The sequence below is a fragment of the Nuphar pumila genome, chromosome 8 (genome assembly GCF_984573655.1).
Source record: "Nuphar pumila chromosome 8, dmNupPumi1.hap1.1, whole genome shotgun sequence".
Classification (NCBI taxonomy): domain Eukaryota; kingdom Viridiplantae; phylum Streptophyta; class Magnoliopsida; order Nymphaeales; family Nymphaeaceae; genus Nuphar; species Nuphar pumila.
Window position 1 is genome coordinate 79,348,283 of NC_143256.1, and position 20,112 is coordinate 79,368,394.

Below are 20,112 nucleotides of genomic sequence, written 5' to 3' on the forward strand. Positions count from 1 at the left end.
TTCTCAACTTTGTTCTTCGGCCGCCTTTCCATAAGAGAAGCCTAGAGATAGGAAGTTTTGACGAAAACTTAATTTCTCTTCAAAAGTTCTGTTTTGCAAACACCTCCTCTTCCAGGGAAGAGAGGAGTATTTCCAACTTCCCATTCAGGTAAGGGCTTAAGCCTGAGTCTCTCTTTTTGGGGAAAAAGAGAGGAGAATTTTGTCACAGACATGTCAATTCGATATCGAGCAATTTCTTTCATCAAGTATTTCTAGAATACATTGCCAATTTGCTATCAAAAGTCATTGTTGATCTTAAAGTTTTCATCATATAAAAAGAATTATCTCAAAGATACCTTTAGTATTGTTTCCAAAAGAGCAAGACTTATTCGAAATAAGAACTAGATTCAAGCTTTTTCTGTTGGTCAACCAAGAGGATGAAGAAAAAATCTTCGATATGACCGGCAAAGGAAAAATTCAATGATGTTGAAAAGCCATAAGTGAACTGATATTGATCATAACTATGGCACAATCTTAAAGATCGTCCTTTTGGCAGTAAGATAGTGGAAATATCCTGGGCAGTAAAAAAAAAAGAACCTACCCAATCCATATCTCCTCAGTCGTCCAAGCTGTAATCAAATATCCGCAAAAGGGATCTCTCAATTGTCGTCAAGGTGAAGACAAATTATGTGAGCAGACCCCCGGGGCCAAAGAAGATTTGAAACATCTCCAAGATGACAGAGTTTGTGACAGATCCTTCCTAGGAAAGTTCGAATCACCGTCGAGATAAAGGCAGATGCGATGAACCTACCGACAAACCCTAAAAAGATATTTGATTTCTGCTATCATCTAGAGATTTTACCAATGAACCTATACCATCAATGTCATAATTCCTAAGAAAGAAAAGAAGGATCGGAACATCTCCAAGATGAAGGAGTTTGTGACGTACCCTTCCCCAAAAAGAGAGAAAAGTCAGGACATCTCCAAAATGAAGGATGATGTAAAAGCCCAAGAAAACTCCATGACTCAAAAGAGTGCAAAAAGATCATCATGGGAAATGCCTAGGATATCAAACTGCCCAAAACTGTCAGAAATCATCTTTATCTATGTGAAATTCTCTTATCAATATCTTTTCACTCAATTACTTTTATGAAGCTAAGAATATTTTCTCTCTTTTCATATCAAGAAAATTCATATTTTCCTTAAAAAAACTCAACAACAGCAAATTTGAATTTGACTCTTGATTCTACAGAGTTAGCCCAACTGGAGCTAATACCTTAGGTAGAAAGAGGTGATATTTTCACATATATGCACAATAGATCAACTACAATTTTTCGGGCATCTTATTGGCAATACTTTCTCATTATCCCAAAATGAAGTGTGAACTTGATGTTCGTTTTTGACGTATCCTGACGTCATCCCTCCTTAGGACTGAGAAGTCTTTTCCTTCCGTCTGATCTGAACACTCTCAGATTTGCACACTTCCCTGTGTTTCCCACTGTCCCACCATGGACAGTTCCCGCTCAGGATAAGCGTTAAACCTGAACTTTTTGCAAAAGGTCTGTTATTGTCAAAAGCTATTTTCAGTCTCAGCAATGAGGCGCCCAAAAACAACCCCTTTTTCAAAGCTTTAAAGACCCCCATTTTCATCCTTTTTGCAAAACCCCTCTCGGACTTGTTGTGCAAAGTCTAGAAGTCCCATCACAGTTTTTCCGCTCTTCGAGGATCTTGTATCCATTCAGGCTAAGGATTATACCTGTTACCTCGCTCCTCGAGGTATCACCCAAACCTTCTGCGAGAGGTCGTCTGTTTTTAGAAAGCTGATTTAGTCTCAGCAATGAGACGCCCCAGATCATCCCCTTTTCAAGCTTTAGGGAATCTCTTATTTTTCTCTTCTCGCAAACCCCTTTTGGATTTGTTCGTCCAAATTCCGAAGGTCCCATCATGGTTTCTTCATCCAAGGATTCCGTATGGTTGCCCCTTTCAGGTTAAGGGTTGAGCCTGAGCCTCGTTCCACGCGGTATCTTTCCGTTCAGGTTAGGGTTAAACTTAAGTCTCATTTTCGACTAGATATCCTTTCTAGTCCTTCCACGGTTTCTTCATTTTAGAACTTTGTGTGATTCCCTCCACTCAGGTCAAGGGTAAAAACCTGAATCTCGCTTTCGGCGATGCATTTTCTTCCCATCACGGCTTCCTCTTTCGAGGATCTTGTATGCTCATCCCTTTCAGGATAAGGGTTAAGCCTGAACCTCGTACTTCGAAGTCTTTTCCTTTTTCAGGTTTGGGTTAAATCTGAGTCTCGTTTCAACGAGGTGTTTTCCTCCAGTCCCATCATGGTTCTTCCCCTCGAGGAATCCATGCTCTGTATATCCATTCAGGAAGGGATCATGCTAGAGTTTCATCTCACGAGGCATTTCTCTCAGAAATGTCCCATCGAGGTCCACTTATATTCCTTTCCCCATCTCAGATTATCTTGATATATCTTCGTCCCATCCAGGCTAAGGGCTAAACCTGCGTCATTCCAAAAGATTGATCTCGCCTCGCTCATGTGACTTGATCAAAATCCTTCACCATTATCGGGACCTTCACTCAAAGTCCCATCACGATTTCCTCATTTCTATCTATTCAGTCATGTCATTTTTGAGGATTTTGTCCCCCAGAGCCATTTAGAAAGAGGTTCTAAGCCTAAAAAAAAAAAAGCCATGCTTTCAAAATAAATTCTTCCACACCCAGTTCAGGTCTGCTGACTGGGGCATTTTTCAAAATTTGGAGTGTTTCTTTGCCACTAAGCTCGGCTTTCAACTGGCTTAGTAGCAAAGAGGGGCATCTGTGAACACCCCAAAATTTTCAAAATATGGTAAATATTCTCTTTTTGGCCTTTGACCCCATCTTCTGAGTAATTGAGTCAGTAAATCTAAATACCAGTTTATTTCTCAAAGTTTTATTGAAATTAAATTCATTTTATATATCTGACTCAATTTCGGATCCATTATCAAAAGCCAAATTTGAGCCTCGTTGTCCAAATGTTTAAAACCAAATTCTCGAAATTTCCAAAATAACTTTTTGAAAAACCTCAGACAGTTCGTCCGGTATCTGTTTTGGATCCATCAAATTGTATTTCTCATATTCGAGGTTAAAAAAAAAAAACTTGAATATTTTCTCAAAACTTGGGTCCAAACCCATTTCTGAAGAAATTTCTTCAAAATAGCTTTTAAATTCTCAGAAAAATCCCCTTTACTAAATATTTTTTGCAAAAACACACAAAAAAAAATTTAGTGTTTAATCTTTGTTTCTCATAAAATCTTAGATTTTTATTCCAAAAACACAAAAAATGGAAAAAAAAGAGAAAAAAACCAAAAAAAGAAAAAATATCAGGAACTATGTTGTTCAAAATTCCTTTTGAAACTTGTTTTTTTTGCTAAAACTTCTCTTTAGAGCCACTTTTTTGAAAATCTTTAAAAAGAGGACCGGCCTTTTGGAAAATTTTATAAGAAGACCCCCTTAACAAAAGTCGGGTTTAGGGTTACGAAAACCCTTTTCTTCTGCTGCCCTCCTTCCAGAAGAATGTTCCCCATCGCCGACCGCCCGATCCTTCCATCGCCCACAAACCCCCATGTGCTGGAACCCATCGATCCTCAACCATCCCTCTCCCATTCCTTTCAACCTTCCATCCCTAACGGCCCCCTTTCACAGATTTCTCACGCGGGATCGAAGGGCGGAAACACCTCTCGACCGATGGCCGCCATCCTAGCCCTTGATACTCAACTGCTACCCCTTTTCTCGATTCTTCCTGAGATTCTATATAAACTGGGCAGCAACAAAGAGAAAAGGGAGACAAATCCTGGCATCCAGTTTCCATCCACAAGACGATCAATTAATCTTCGACTTCACCTCTTTAGCCCTCGGGACTTCTGCAAGGTTTACGGTAAACCCCTCTCTTCTCAGCTGTTGCGGATCTATACCCCCTGGTGCTTACCCCTTTTTGAGTAACTAAAAGATCAAAGGCATCTGTAGGTAGATAATCACTATTCTATCCTTTCTTTCTTTTTGTTCTATAAATACCTCTATTACTTGCAGTACTTCTCTATTCTGATCTCTTCCGTTTTTCTTTATTTTTTTTATTAGAAAGTCGACTGAGTGAAATCAGTCTGCATAATAGCAGGATTGACCCACCCAGGGCAACATCATCAGGAATCACGGTATTCCAACACTTTTCTTTTCCTTTCTTCTTTTTTTTTTTGGTTTTGTTTTGTGTTTTTTTTTTTTTTGCAACTTATTTCCCTTATTTTCTCCTGTAATACATCCTGATTTTCTTCAGTTCATGTACATCTAGATATATGTTTCTGCTGCTTGGATTCAAATTTTTTTTTTTTATCTTAATTTGATTTTCGCTCTATGTTATGAGATTTGACTTCATTTTATCCGATTCCCTATGTTCAATTCCAGCAGCATCGGGCCTTGTCCATATAGCATACCATGAATCTCTATGCTGAAAATCTAGTGCTACAGAGGAACCTCTGGTATACTGTGTGCCAAAGTTTTATCATCGTCAATATATCTTGATGAGACCTGTATCTCCCCATTTTTTTTTCTTTATTTTATTGCAATTGTTTTATTAAATATATCGGGTTCCATCGACATTGATTTACCTCTCTTGTTTTATTTTTATTTTTGTTACCATCTGTAAACACCCCAAATTTTTCAAAATCTTTTAAATATTCCCTTTTTGCCCCTAAATTCATTTTTTTTGAGCAAATGGGTCATTTCAAATCTAAATTCTAGTTCATTTTCTCTAGTTTTATTGAAATTAAATTCATTTCATATGTTTAAATTGATTTCGGATCTGGATCCATTGTCCGGATCCAAATCTGAGTCTCCTTGTTCAAATTTTAAATTAAATTTATAGAAAATACCAAAAATAGCCTTTAAATAGCTCGGACAGTCCATTCGACATCCGTTTGGATCCATCACATTGTATTTCTCGATTTGAATGTCAAAACTTGAACATTTTTCTCAAAACCTGGGTCAAAAACCCCTTTTTCTGAAGAAATTCTCTCGAAATGGACTAAAATTCTCAGAAAAATACTTTTGTAAATATTTCTCAGAAAAATACAAAAATTTAGTGTTTAAAACTTTGTTTTCTTTTTCTTAGTTTTCTACTACAAAAATACAAAAAAAAATGGAAAAGCAATATAAAAATAAAAAATTTGAGGAAGGCAAATGGTTTTAAAACTTGAAAAATTGAATTTTTGCCAAAAACCTCCTTTTGAACCATTTTTTTTACAAAAGTTCTTTCAAGGGGGCTTTCTTTTGGAAATTTGGAAAAGAGGCAACGGCCTCTTTCCCGCGCATCCTCCCTCTCAGCCCGACCCTCCATCTTCAAACAACCTCTTCTCCCTCAACCTCTCATCTTCAACAGCCCCTCTCTCGAATGCTCCTCTCCTTCTTTAAAAGGGGAGCACGCAGGAGAGAGAAGGGATCCGTCCCCCACCCCTCCATTTGCCTCTGATCGGTCTCCTACCACCACCATCCATCCCCTTCCCTCTGAAATCTTCCTCTCAATCCGGCATCCGGCCCTCCTCTGCAAGCAGCTGCCACCAATCCCCTTCACGGAATCTCCTCTACAGGTAAGTGACCACCTCCCTCTATTCTTTTTTTCTTCTTCTGTCTTTTTCTTTTTTTTCTCTTCTTTTCTCTTCCTTTTGCACGCATTTCTTTCCCTTCGTCTTCAGCATCTCTCTATTACTGATTTTGATTCCTCTTCATTCACTTTCTTTAGAAAGCAAGATGGTAGAATTGACCTGTAATGTATGCAGGATCGATCTATCCAATTGCAACAGTAATGGAATCCACTGATTCCAACATTTAATTTCCTATTTTCCTTATCCCTTTTTCTTTTTTTGATTTCTCATTCAGCAACATCAGATGGCCTTTTCCCATTTCGCTGTATTTTATTTATTTTATATGAATTTCCCTGACATTTTCTGTGTGTTTTATGTAAGTTTCATATATCGGCATTTCCTTGTAATGTATTTCCTCCTTGATGTTTCAGTTCAGCATTTCGATGTCCGAATTCCAATTTTGTAAATAATCTCTGGTCATTATCTCTCGACGGATTTACATTCATGTTCTCGTTTCACCAGTTTCCATTTTATTTCATCCATTTTTTTTTTCATTACATCTTCATCCATATTTTTCAATCTTAATATGTGTTTTATATTCATACCATGGCCTTCATTTCCCATTTTGAATTGCATCTAGTTCGCAGTGACCTATTATTGATATAAGTCACCACATTTTTTTTTGGGTTTCATTTCTCATCCATCATTTTGTTTTAGAATAAGTAATGGAATGCCGGCTTCACTTTTTTTTTTTACAGTATCATATTTTCATTTTTTCTGTTATAATTTTTGTAGTCATTTATTTAAATTGCTAAGTTATCTCTCTGGTTCCTGCTCTACTTTGATCACTGGTTTATATTCAATAGTGTTTAGTTGCCTTTTCTTCATCTTTACTGCATTTTAGCTGATCATGGCGCCTAAGAATTCTTTTTCATTTTGGATTATCTTGTTACGTAAATCTATATTCCTAGCATGTTTCATTTTCCTACATCCTCTGTTTTTCATCATCTGATCCCTTGATCATCATCCTATGTTTCCGGTACCTAACATTTCATCATCGTGTCTCATGTTCCCTTCCTTATGTCAATTTTGCATTTCCTGTTTCGTAATTATATGCTTACATTTGATTCCCTATTTTGGTAAGTACCCAAGTGTATCATATTCACTTCAGGTTCATAATGTTTTGTCCATTCTAAAGGCAAAATGCTGCATTATTCGTTACACTCCTGTCAAAATACACCCAATCCATTGGATGCTCATCATATAGTTCCTGTGTTCTTTCTGTTTCACATTCCATGAGCAAGAAAAACCAGTTACATGATTTGTCAAGATGAAGAGGTCTTGGCCAAGACTGCTGAGAGAGAACTAGATATTTCTAATCATGTTGAAAGAGACTCTGGTTGCCATTAATACAGATTGAAGAAGCAACTTATTCTAACAATATCAATGATTTTACAAAGGATACCAAGAAGAATCGTAAAAGGGGCAACAAAAATCCAAGGGCATAAGCACAAAGATACTATCTTCTGCTACTTCTGATCCATCTTATGCTGCCAGTTCACCTGCAATTCACCTTGGACATGAGATGCTCCCCTGTTAAGGTAACTATCCAGCATCAGTCACATAACCTGTACACCATTTCCACACTCCATTGCACCTATTATCACTCTCATTTTTCTTTATTTTCCACCATGCCTGTATATCCTCTCACTTAATGCATGCAATCCATTCACCTGTAAGTTAGAAGCAAACAGGGATTCCTTTAGTGTATCTTTCTTCAGTACCATGACAATAGAATCTCCTGCTAAATAAAAATCCATGTATGATATATTATTACTCCTCAAAGCATTAGAAAGTCTGACAGGTTTTCGGTCCATTTGATGGATAGTGAGAGCATCAAGTCCTTCAAAAAAGAAGGAAAATTTTCTGATCTACATGATGTAAAGTCATTTGATCCTGAAAGAAATCCTGAAAGAGTTTCAAACTCTTGTCAGTGGGGAGAAATTTTTTTAGCAGAAATCAAATGGAGATATCTAACCTCCAACTTCAGTATCCCCGAATTGGTGATCTATATTGTAATGTTACTTTGCCAGGATATTCTGGCTGCGCCTTCAGATCAGGGCTGGAACATGAGTCACATCGCGTTTATTACTCCGCACATCTATTCATTTCTGCTACATTCACTGTATGTTAACAGTCTTCAATCACCTGTACACTCACCTCTATTTTTCAGCATCACTAGATACACTACCTGTTGCATGTACCAAAAACTAACACCACGGTGCTTTCGACTTTCCTCAGTGCTATCTCAATACTTACAGTCCCTGCCTTAGTGAGTCACTTGCAGCTTCAATATCCAACATCCCTCACTGTCACCCACATGACATTGGACCTCAACACTTTCTGCTGGTGGTATTCCTACCATCACCATTACACCTATATGCTATGCACCATTGCCACACACTTAATCCCATTTGCCTGCTGCACTTGCAGCAATAGCTTCAAACACTCCACTACATCCCCTGTCACCTGCACATTCCATCATTTTTTTTTATAACACCCAAGCCAATGTAAACATTGCCAGACATTTTTGCCTCCCAAAGCCACAGCAATCATTAAGAACCATATGAAAAGCTTGCTGAAGGCCTTTAGCCAGTACTGCCATAGCTCAATGGCAATGTTGGAGATTGATGGAATTACTGCTGCCGGACAACCATTTCACTTTGAGGGATGCGCATTGGGCAACAACTGATTCGCTTCCATCCTTATGGGGGTTTGTTCCCGGAATCAAACTGAGGAAATCAGAGTCGGCATACAGGAAGCATTCTTTCATTAATCTTATGAGCATATCCTTGCTGTAGTGAAACTCCCCTGTCAACATACGGTGGAATCTACAGGCATCTTGTTGTTATTATAAATTTTTGCAGGGGTCAATGTGTTCGTCATACAATATCACCATGTCATTACCCAAGTCACATTTTTTTTTCCCTGCAAACAACACTGTAGCAACACCTACACCCCCTGCAATCATCACTATAACATTATTTCCCAGCTGCACACACATGTATCATTTACCATCCTCATTGCTACAGCATAGCATCTGCTGAAAATCTTTCCTGCAAAAAATTGCATTTTATAAGGTAAAACTACTTTGTAAATATGATCTGCAAAGCATATCTTTTGCTGAAATATCCACCTTTTCAGGAATTTCTGTAATAAAAGCCACACGATGTTAGAGTTCCTGCAGCTTCCATTTTATAGGGGTTACATTCCTGTGTTATATGTTAGTTCACACACACTTATCACTATGTCCATATAACATTTCACATCACTCTCCCATTTCTTTTATATATTCATACATATCCTGTCAACAACACTTTCTCTTTCCCAGTATCCATTTTATTCTCTGCGGTATCTCCATGACAAATAGCATTCAGTTCATGTATGATGTTCTTAATATCATGATCAGCGTGTATGGTATAGTGCAGACCAGTAGTGTAAGTTAATGTGTATATTTAACATCATAAGGTCAGCAGGGTGTGAGTGTATGTATTTAATATCAGTTTAGCATAGTATGTGAGGCAGTGTATCATAATTATTGTGTTATATTTAGATTTCATGTCCAAGCCTTATAGTTAAGCTTAACTGCCAGTTTATTGCCCAGCAATGATTCTCAAAGCCCTATTATTCTCGTTACTTGCTGATTTTTCACTGTAAATGTTTTATTGTTTCTTAATATTTTCCTTAATGCATCCCATCAAGCATCTATGGTAGCAGCTTCGACCTTTTCATAGCACATATATTCCCCAATTCCAGCCTAGGTTCAGTTTTTGGTATTAGCACTGTCATAGATATCATAACATGCAACTTTCCCATTGGTTTAACATGAGTTATCGTATCCGACTTTCCCTAAAGTTAGGATGCCATTCATACATTCCGTATATGTATACCCTCCGTTAGCTCTTAGATAGGTGGGTATATATGTTAATCCTTTAACATAATGTGACTTTTGTATATTTTACTAACCCAGTTGTTTTGAATATGCGGATAAAGTCGTTATTTGGAGTTGTAAGCATCATTTCATGTATTGTAATAGTTAGATTTTAAATGAGAATTTACATTTCCTGTTTTAGATAGAATGAATGAGCATTGTAAATATCATGAATTACTTGTTCTTCACGCATTTTTCCTTTATTTCCCAAATTCTCACAATGGTGAAACACGAATGGCACGTGCACCATTTCGTAAGAGATAAATTAATCCTAAGTTGATGATTTACATCAACGGCCATAGTCAGGATGTAAACAAGACTTAGGATTTTTATCTTTTACGAAATAACACTGGATCCACATTGGATCCGTTTTCAAAATTCATCATATTTTCCTTAAAAATTTTCTCCTTTTATCAGAATTTAACTTAAAATTAACTCAAAATATATACCAATGGCCATAGTCAGGGTATATTGAGAGTTAATTTCATTTTAAATTCTATAAAAGCACCAAATGTATTTTATTCTTCTCTTGAATTTAAATATAGATTATTATATAATACATTCAATGACCATAGTCAATGATGTATTACATCTTCAATCTTATTTTAATTCATTTAAAGAATAAAATAACTTTTCAAAAACCAATTTCAAAAATTTAAATTCATTCATCATATAGGATAGAATTGCATCATATTTTCAAGATTCTTTTTCATAAAATCCAAGTGATTTCCTTCAGACGTATTCTTCACTTCTCAAATCAATTTTCCACTCGTTATTCTAAATTCAAAGTCCAATCTGACTTTGAAATTCATTTGTATATCCAAAATTCAAAATTCTAATTCAAATCAAAGTTCAATTTGACTTCGGAATGCCAAATTCATTTATATTCAAAAACTCCAAATCAAATCCAAAATTCAATTTAACTTTGAGATTCTCTTCATCTTCTAAACATTCAAATTCAAAATTCAAATCCAAAGTCTAACTTGACTTTGAAATTCATTTGTATATTTCAAGATTCAATTTCATTTTCTAAATTCAATTCAAAATTGAAAATATGGATTCATCTTCTAAATTCCAGATTCAAGCTTCAAAATCCAAATTTTGACTTTGAAATTCGTTTTCAAAATTCAAATTCTCAAATCAAGTTTAGAAATCCCAAATCCAAAATCACATCAACTTGGATCCAGTCTTCTAAATACAATTCTACTTTTGGATCCACTTTCTTCAGATCCAAATCCACTTAGGATCTAGAATCCAATTCTACTTTGTTCAGATCCAAATCCGTCTTAGGATCCAGAACCCAATTCTACATTGGATCTCAGACTTCAAATCCAAATCAATTTCAAGGTCCAGAATTCAATTTCACTTTGGATCTCAGACTTCATATCCAAATCCATTTTTGGATCCAGAACCCAATTCTACATTGGATCTCAGATCTCAGATTTTAAATCCATTTTAAGATTCAATTCCATTTCAAAATCTAGATTTCAAATCCAAGTCCATTTTCAGATCTCATTTGAACTCCCTAAATCCATTTCTATTCTTAAATACCATTTGGATTTCTCAGATCCATTCTAAAATTCAAATTCAATATCCCTTCAAAACTTCATCTTCTTCTCCTGAATCCATGATTAAATTTAAAGTCCATTTCTAACTTTGAAACTTCATTATTCAAAGCTTCAAATCATTCTTTCTCAAAATCAAGATCTATTATTCCAACTCCGATTTACTTCAAAAACTTAGAACTTCTCTGATCTATCTCAAGTTCTAAGTTAGATTCAATCATTTCTTCACTCCTTTACCAAGTTCATCTTAGAATACTTGGAAATTTCCAAAACATTCTTTTCCAAAGAGCATACATCCTTGCATTGCACAAGCATGATTCTTTGTGTATCTAGAGTTAGAATAAATCCTTAGATTATATTTAGGCAAAGCAAAAGGCATAGATTCGATCCTTGGTTCGATTACCCCTAGTAAAGGCGCCAGGAACGGTCGAACCTCGTACCGACGAGCGAATCCCGTCTCTCCATTTTTCCCGCAATATATTTCAAAACGGAGGCGAGTTAAATTTCTAAATATTTTTCAAATCAAGGTCAAGTGAGACCGCGCAAAAGAAGTCCTCTTCTCTTTTTCTTTCTTTCTTTTTCTCTTCTCTTTCTCTTATCTTTCTTTTATTCTTCTCCCTTCAAAAGGGAGGAAAATAGAGGTTAGAAAAGGAAAAGAGAAGGAAGAGAGAGAAACCACAAGAGAGGAAAAATTTTGCGATGATCACACCATCTACGTTGTATGCGCTTTGGATTTCATTATTTCTACTTCATTTATAATATTCAGTTGATGTTGTTAATAATACACCGAACCTTTTTTCATTCATCAGTAGGAATATGTCGTCATTATGTTATCTTTCAGTTGATAATTCCTATATCATTGCTTCATTTTGCTAGCAATTTTCATACACATGATCAATCACGGAGAGTCACCCCTATGATGTTCCTGAATTACTTTTTAACTGTTTAACTATTTTAGAATGTTATGGTTATATGACACATTCCTTCATTAGTGTGTCAATATTCGCTCTGCGAAGAACGCTAATAAGTATTGGCCCTGAGAAAGATTAGTTGATATCACCTTTCCGAGGAAGTTTTATGTCTTCGAGTCAGGAAAAACCATGGACTCCTGAGTGTTGAGCGAAATCTGCTGCTAGTCGATCGGAGGATTTCTTGCCTTTCGGAGGAAAGCTCACAAAAATAAAATTTCAGACAATGAAACTCCAATGACCAAAGCTCTAGATTCTCCTTGGGGAATCACCAGGGCTTTCGCTGGAATGAATGTTGGTTCAAATAGAACCTATCCATCCTGATCTCTGATTGACATTTGATGTTCTGTTTCACATCGATGATTATATCAACATCATCAGTAGGCATTCACCTTTTATTTTATTGCACATTGTCAATAATCATCATTCATAGATATCGCCATGCTGTCACATTGTCATACTGTATTATTGTATTAACACCAGCATTGCGTCACACGCCATCTAACTGCATCAGGCCCATTGCCTGCGTAAACATCTGGGACTTCAACAATTGTCTGACTACTCGGGCAACCGGATCTGGTTCTTCACGAACAAGAATGTATAGAAGTTGGCAACTCAGTCTGGAGGGAATTCTTCTCATTAATTCATTTATTGTGGCTGGAAATAGAAATGTGCATAGTTGTTCATTCCTTTGTAGATAACTTAGTGTTTATGTCCTGATTATAGGAGAAGACAAGTGCCCATGTCATCATATCCTCATTTGCCACATTCTGTTCATCAGTACATCACTGTTAATATCATGAATACCATCCATTAATGCACCTCTTTCCCATTCATGCATTTTTTGGTTTTTGTTTCGATTTAGCCTCCTCAATAGTTCACTTTGTTATGATTTGTGTTCTCCCAGATTATGTTGTTTTACTTTCACTACCTATACGATATTTCATTTTGTCTTTTGTTTTCTGCAATCATGTCTCTCAATTGTTAGTATGAGCATCCCCAGAGGTGACCGATTTACTGTCCCCAATCATGAAGAATCATTTGATTACGGAGCAGCATAGTCGACCTCTCCTAAGCTCATGATCCATTAAGAGATAACCAGATGACCGTAAGTTTGAGAATTCTTTGGGTTTTTCTTCATAAAGGAAACTCGAGTTTGAAGCCAGGATTACATTTATTGTTTAGGAGTTTTAATGTTTTATGGTGTTTTGAAGCATTGAGAAGTCCACAAGCTGAGTTTTGAAAGCTTGCCCACAAGAAAATCATGACTAGTGAAGGCATTATCGTTTTCTTTCAAGGGATAAGGTTCAGTAATCCACCAGGACATGGTCACTTGACCCTCTTAGTGAATAAATGTGCTAATTGCTTTGCCATGATCAAATCTGGTTCATCATTTGGCTATGCAAAGATTAATTTAACTGGCTATAGAGTTATCTCGATTCATTGTGAAATATCCCAAGGCTTTCTAAAAATCAGTTTGTGATACAATGTGGAGGAGTCGAGTTGCTACTTGACCATGTTGCGCTGTAATTGTTTGGCCTGATTAAATCTATTGAAGTCGAATTGCTAACAAATCCGTTTTGCAGGTCCCATCTCCAACTACCACATTCAGGCTTATGAAACCACTTCGTTACCCATTTTCCTGTGTTAAACCTATGAAACTGATATCGGTTTCATTCTTCAAGTTGCGTGGGTTCAAATATGTAAATATGCATGCTGCGGGTTCGAATCATCAAAGTCTGGCATGAAACCTGTCCTATTGCAGTTTGATTGGTCATGATTAGAGATGATTTATTGTATTGCCGAAACTTTGATTCATGGATTCAGTTCTGTTGATGCCCATTCGCCATCTAATTGATCAATTGATCTGCAGGTTTGTGCTCTTTTGCAAGCTGTTTCAAGTTAAAACAACTATTGCCTTATTCTATATCAGTTTTGTGCTCTTTTGCAAGCTGTTTCAAGTTAAAACAACTATTGCCTTATTCTATATCAGGTCTGTGTTCTTCTGCAAGCTGTTTCAAGTTAAACAACTATTGCCTTATTTTATATCAGGTCTGTGCTTTTTTTTTTTATAGTTCATTTAGAAACTGTCATAACTGCCATTCTTTCTTTTTTTTTAGTAGTTCTCGGGGGACCCCTGTATTCTTTTTTTAGTTATGACAGTTTATCCCAAAACTATCCTAACTTTTTCTCTTTTACAGTGATCCCCAAGGAGTCATTGTGGCCTCTTCTTGGTTATGATAATTCGCCCAGAATTACTATAACTATCATTCTTTTAATGGTTCACAGAAAACCATCATGGTCGATATTTGTTGAGATAGTTTACCCTATCCTAGGCATCCCCCATGTATCAAAAACTGAATGTTGCTATGGTTACTGTGTAATCATTTTAGATGATTCATTGTTTTGGTGACTTGCCAAATTACCTTTACTTGAAATCAATACATTGGTTCATTGCTGCCAAAGCCAACCGGTGGTTGTTGCTGAAGCCAGTTTTGCAAAAATTGACTTACTCACCATACCTTCAAATTCCCCTACATTCCACCTGTGCAACGGCCCTCCATTTGCCTAACAGTAGTGTAGGGCACGGCTGTGATTTCTCTGAACCCACAGCAGGGCACTGCTGTGTCCTTTTTGCCTTTGCAGCAGTGCAAAATACCGCTGCATCTTTCTTGCCTTCACAGCAGTACAAGGCGCTGCCATGCCCCCCGATTGCACTCGCAGCAAGTGCAAAAACACAGTTGTGGCTCATTTGAACCTCCCACTTACATAACACACACTTGCCACAGTCTGACATTTCTACTCTGCTGCATGCTTCACTTACTTTTGATTTCCTGCATCTATATATTTCATCCCTTGCTGTAGATATAGATGAGGTGTCCATCTTTGTTAATGCCATCAGCTATCCTCATATATAGGTTTTTCATTGGCTTGAGAAGCCATTGTCTCATTAGCTATGCTTATATACATATGTATATATATATATATATGTATATATATGTATATATATGTATATATATATAGATATATATATATATATAGATATATATATATATATATATATATATATGGGCATTTCATTTGTTAATATAAGCATGGAAAATTTTGTATCAGTGTTCTCATTAGAATATAAATGAGTACATCCACCTTCTATCTCTAAGATCGGGCCTTCATCCCTTTTTGTACATATAGTATCTTACTAATCAGGTGTTTTTGCAAGGAATATGTGGAGAATATCATTATTTGGAATTGTATTTTCAATTTTGTAATAAGTTTAGGCCTTAATGAGAATTTACATTTCCAGCTTTTAGATAGAATGAATGAGCATCATAAATATTATAAATTGTTTATTTTCATGCTTTTGCCTTTATTTCTCAAAATCCCACAATGGAGAAACACGAATGGCACGTGCACCATTTCGTAAGAGGTAACTAATCCTAAGTTGATGATTTACATCCATGGCCATAGTCAGGATGTAAACAAAACTTAAGATTTTTATCTTTTACGAAATAAACACTGGATCCACACTGGATCCGTTTTCAAAATTCATCATATCTTCCTCAAATATTTTCTCCTTTTATCAGAATTTAACTTAAAATTAACTCAAAATATATACCAATGGCCATAGTCAGGGTATATTGAGAATTCATTTCATTTTAAATTCTATAAAAGCACCAAATGTATTTCATTCTTCTCTTGAATCTAAATATAGATTATTATATAATACATTCAATGACCATAGTCAAGGATGTATTATATCTTTAATCTTATTTTAATTCATCTAAAGAATGGAATAGCTTTTCAAATCCAATTTCAAAATTCTTCAAATTCATTCATCATTTAGGATAGAACTGCATCATATTTTCAAAATTCCCTTTCCAAAAATTCCAAGTAATGTAAATATCTTCCTCAATCTATCTTCAATTCTTATCAAATCCAATTCATCCTGTCATTTTTCAAAATTCTATTTCATTTTCAATCTCAAAATTCAATTTAACTTTGAGATCTCAAATTCATTTTCAAAATCAAATCAGATTTCAAAATTCAAATTTGACTTTGAAAAATTCTAAATTCATTCACAACTCCAATCATGCTCAAAGTTCAAATTTTACTTTGAGATTCTTGATTCATTTTCTAAATTCCAAATTCAAGCTCCAAATTCAAGTCCAATTTGACTTTTAAATTCATTTGTATATTCAAGAGTCAAATTCTAAATCTCATTTTCAAAGTTCAATTCAAACTTGGAAATCCTTGATTTATCCTCTGAATTTAAAAAAACTCCAAATCCACTTTAGGATCCAGAACCCAATCCTACTTTGGATCTCAAGACTTCAGATCCAATTCCATCTTAGGGTCCAGAGTCCAAACTCTACATTGGATCTCAGACTTCAGATCCAATTCCCACTCAGGATCCAAAACCCAATTCTACTTTGGATCTCAGACTTCAGATCCAATTCCACTTCTTGGATCTCAGACTTCAGATTCAAATCTATTTTAGGGTCCAGAATTTAATCACACTTTGGATCTCAGACTTCATATCCAAATCCATTTTAGGATCCAGAACCCAATTTTACATCGGATCTCAGATCCCAGATCTTAAATCCATTTTAAGATCCAATTCCATACCCAATTCTAGATTTCAAATCCAAGTCCATTTCCAGATCTCATTTGAACTCCCTAAATCCATTTCTATTCTTAAATACCATTTGATTTTCTCAGATCCATTCTAAGATTCAAATTCAACATCACTTCAAAACTTCATCTTCTTCTCCTAAATCCATGATTAAATTCAAAATCCATTTCTGACTTTGAAACTTCATTTTCAAAGCTTCAAATCATTCTTTCTCAAAATCAAGATCTATTCTTCCAAATCTGATTTACTTCAAAGACTTAGAACTTCTCTGATCTATCTCAAGTTCTAAAGTTAGATTCAACCATTGCTTCACTCTATTACTAAGTTTATCTCAGAATACTTGGAAATTTCCAAATCACTCTTTTCAAAAAGAGCATACATCATTGCATTGCACAAGCATGATTCTTTGTGCATTTAGATCTTTAGGATAAATTCTTAGATTATATTTAGGCAAAGCAAAAGACATAAATTTGATCCTTGGTTCGATTACTCATGGTAAAGGCGCCAGGAACGATCGAACCTCGTACCGACGAGCGAATCCCGTCTCTCCATTTTTCTCGCAATTTTCAAAACGGAGGCGAGTTAAATTTCTAAATATTTTCAAATTAAGGTCAAGTGAGACCGCACAAAAGAGTTCCTCTTCTCTTTCTTTCTTTTCTCTTCTCTTTCTTTTTTTTTCTTTTATTCTTCTCCCCTCAAAAAGGAGGAAAATAGAGGTTGGAAGAGGAAAAGAGAAGGAAGAGAGAGAAACAACCACAAGAGAGGAAAAATTTTGCGATGATCACAGTCGGTAGGTCCATCACACTCGCCTTCATCTCGATGGTGATCTGAACTTTCCCTGGAAGGATCCTTCACAAACTCCTTCATCATGGAGATGATCCAAATCTTCTTTGGCCCCAGGGATCTAGCTCGCATAATTCGTCTTCAACTTGACGACAATTGAGAGATCCTTTTTGCAGATATTTGATTGCAGCTTTAAAGGACTGAGGATATATATGGATTGGGTAGGTCCCTTTTTGACTGCCAGGATATTTCCACTGTGTTACTGCAAAAGAATAATCTTTAAGGATGTGCCATAGTTATGATCAATATCAATTCACTTATGGCTTTTCAGCATCATTGAATTTTCCTTTGCCGGTCATATAGAAAAATTTTCTTCATCCTCTTGGTTGACCAATAGAAAATTTGAAGTTTGAGCCTTTCTTCACAGAAGATTCGCCCTTTTGGAAGGAATATTAAGGAGATTTTAGGAAATTCTTTTATATAATTTTGAGAGTAATAACTATTTTATGGGAATTTGGCAAGATATTCCTGAAATCCTTGATGACGAAACCTTTTCTTAACATTGAATTTTGACATATCAGTGGGATTCTGGGGACGAATTCAACATGAGGCTAAATTTTGAAGGTAAATGTAAATTTAAAGTTCTGAAGGTAAGCTTGGCATAAAACAAGATTTTGAAGGTAAGCCTTTGAAAGAATATCCAAATCAGGACTCAGATTCTATAAGGAAAACAGGAAAATTCGAGTTGAAACTCGAGTTTTCAAAGGAAAACTGGAAGGTTCGAGTCGGGGCTTGAATCTTAAGGGAAAACTTGAAAATTCATTTATTGAAGGCAAGAAAACTCGAGATAAAACTCAAATTTTCGAAGGACAGCAGAAAGGTTCGAGTCAGGGCTCGAATCTCAAAGAAAAACTTGAAAGTTCATTTATTGAAGTCAAGAAAACTTGAGTTAAAACTCAAATTTTTCGAAGGAAAGCAGGAAGGTTCGAGTCAGGGCTTGAATCTCAAAGGAAAACTTGAAAGTTTATTTATTTAAGGCAAGAAAACTCGAGACAAAACTCAAATTTTCGAAGAAAAGCAGGAAGGTTCGAGTCAGGGCTCGAATCTCAAAGGAAAACTTGAAAGTTCAGATTTTTGAAGGAAAGAAGACTCGAGTTAAGATCCAAATCTTTAAAGGAACGCTGGAAAATTTGAGTCAAAGCTCAAATCTCAAGGAAAGAGTTGGAAGTTTGAGTCAAAAGTCGAATTTCTGAGGAGAATTGATGAGAAGGGATAGAAGAAGATTGGCAGAATTTAAGGAAAATTGAGAAAAGATTGTGACCTGAAGGCTTGAAATTGAGATTTGAATAAACCGAAGGTCAAAATTGGATTTAGAGCTTGTATTTTTTTGGTGAAGGGTCAGTGCAAAGACTGATCCTAAGAGGCTAACTGATCGGTCAGCCAGACACTAGCACGAGTGCTAGGCTTACCTGTTTGAGTACTGGATTTTTTAAAAATGCCACAGTATGAGTACTGGGTTTTCTGACGGAGATTTGAAGAAAAAGGGACATCGACATTCTAAGATACTTGAGATTTGAGCAAGAATGATTGTCGGTGTTTTCAGGATTTTTCCTTATCCTGAAGGGGAAGTGGAATAGACATTTGATGAGAATTTAGAAAGGAATGATTCAGGTTTATCCCTTAACCTGAAAGGGGAAAAGAATAGAATTTAAGGAAAATTAATGAAGAGAAATTGATATAAATTTAGAAAATAATGATTGAGGATACTTGTATTTGCAAAAGAATTCTCGTAGGTAGCATTATTGCTCCTACGAGGGGTTTCAGGATTTTCCCTTATCCTGAATGGGAAAAAGAATAGAATTTAAGGATAGTAAATGAAGAGAAATTGATATAAATTTAAAGAAAAAAAATCAAGTAAAGATTGATAAAACTTGTGTTTCCAAAAAGAATTCTCATAGGTAGCATTGTTGCCCCTACGAGTGGTTTCAGGATTGTCCCTTATCCTGAATGGGAAAAAGAATAGATATTAAAGAGATTTAATAAAGGGAAATTGATATAAATCTAGAAAATCAATAGAGATTGACAAAACTTGTATTTACAAAAGAATCCTCATAGGTAGCGTTGTGGCTCCTACGAGGGGTTTCAGGATTATCCCTTATCCTCAATGGTAACACCTCGGACAACGAGGGTCAGGTTTATCCCTTAACCTGAACGGGCAAAAAGAATAAAGGAAATACCTCATGAGAAAGAGGCATCAGGTTTATCCCTTAACCTGAAAGGGTGAAAGAATAGAATAAAATTTTGGGGAAAATAAAGAGAAATTGATAAAAATTTACAAAATCAAGAAAAAATGAAGAATTGTCTTTACAAAAGAATCCTCATAGGTAGCATTATTGCTCCTACGAGGGGTTTCAGGATTATCCCTTATCCTGAATGGGAACACCTCGGACAACGAGGGTCAGGTTTATCCCTTAACCTGAAAGGGCAAACACCTCGGACAACGAGGGTCAGGTTTATCCCTTAACCTGAGGGAAAAAAACAGAATGAAAGAATATCTCATTGAAAAGAGGCA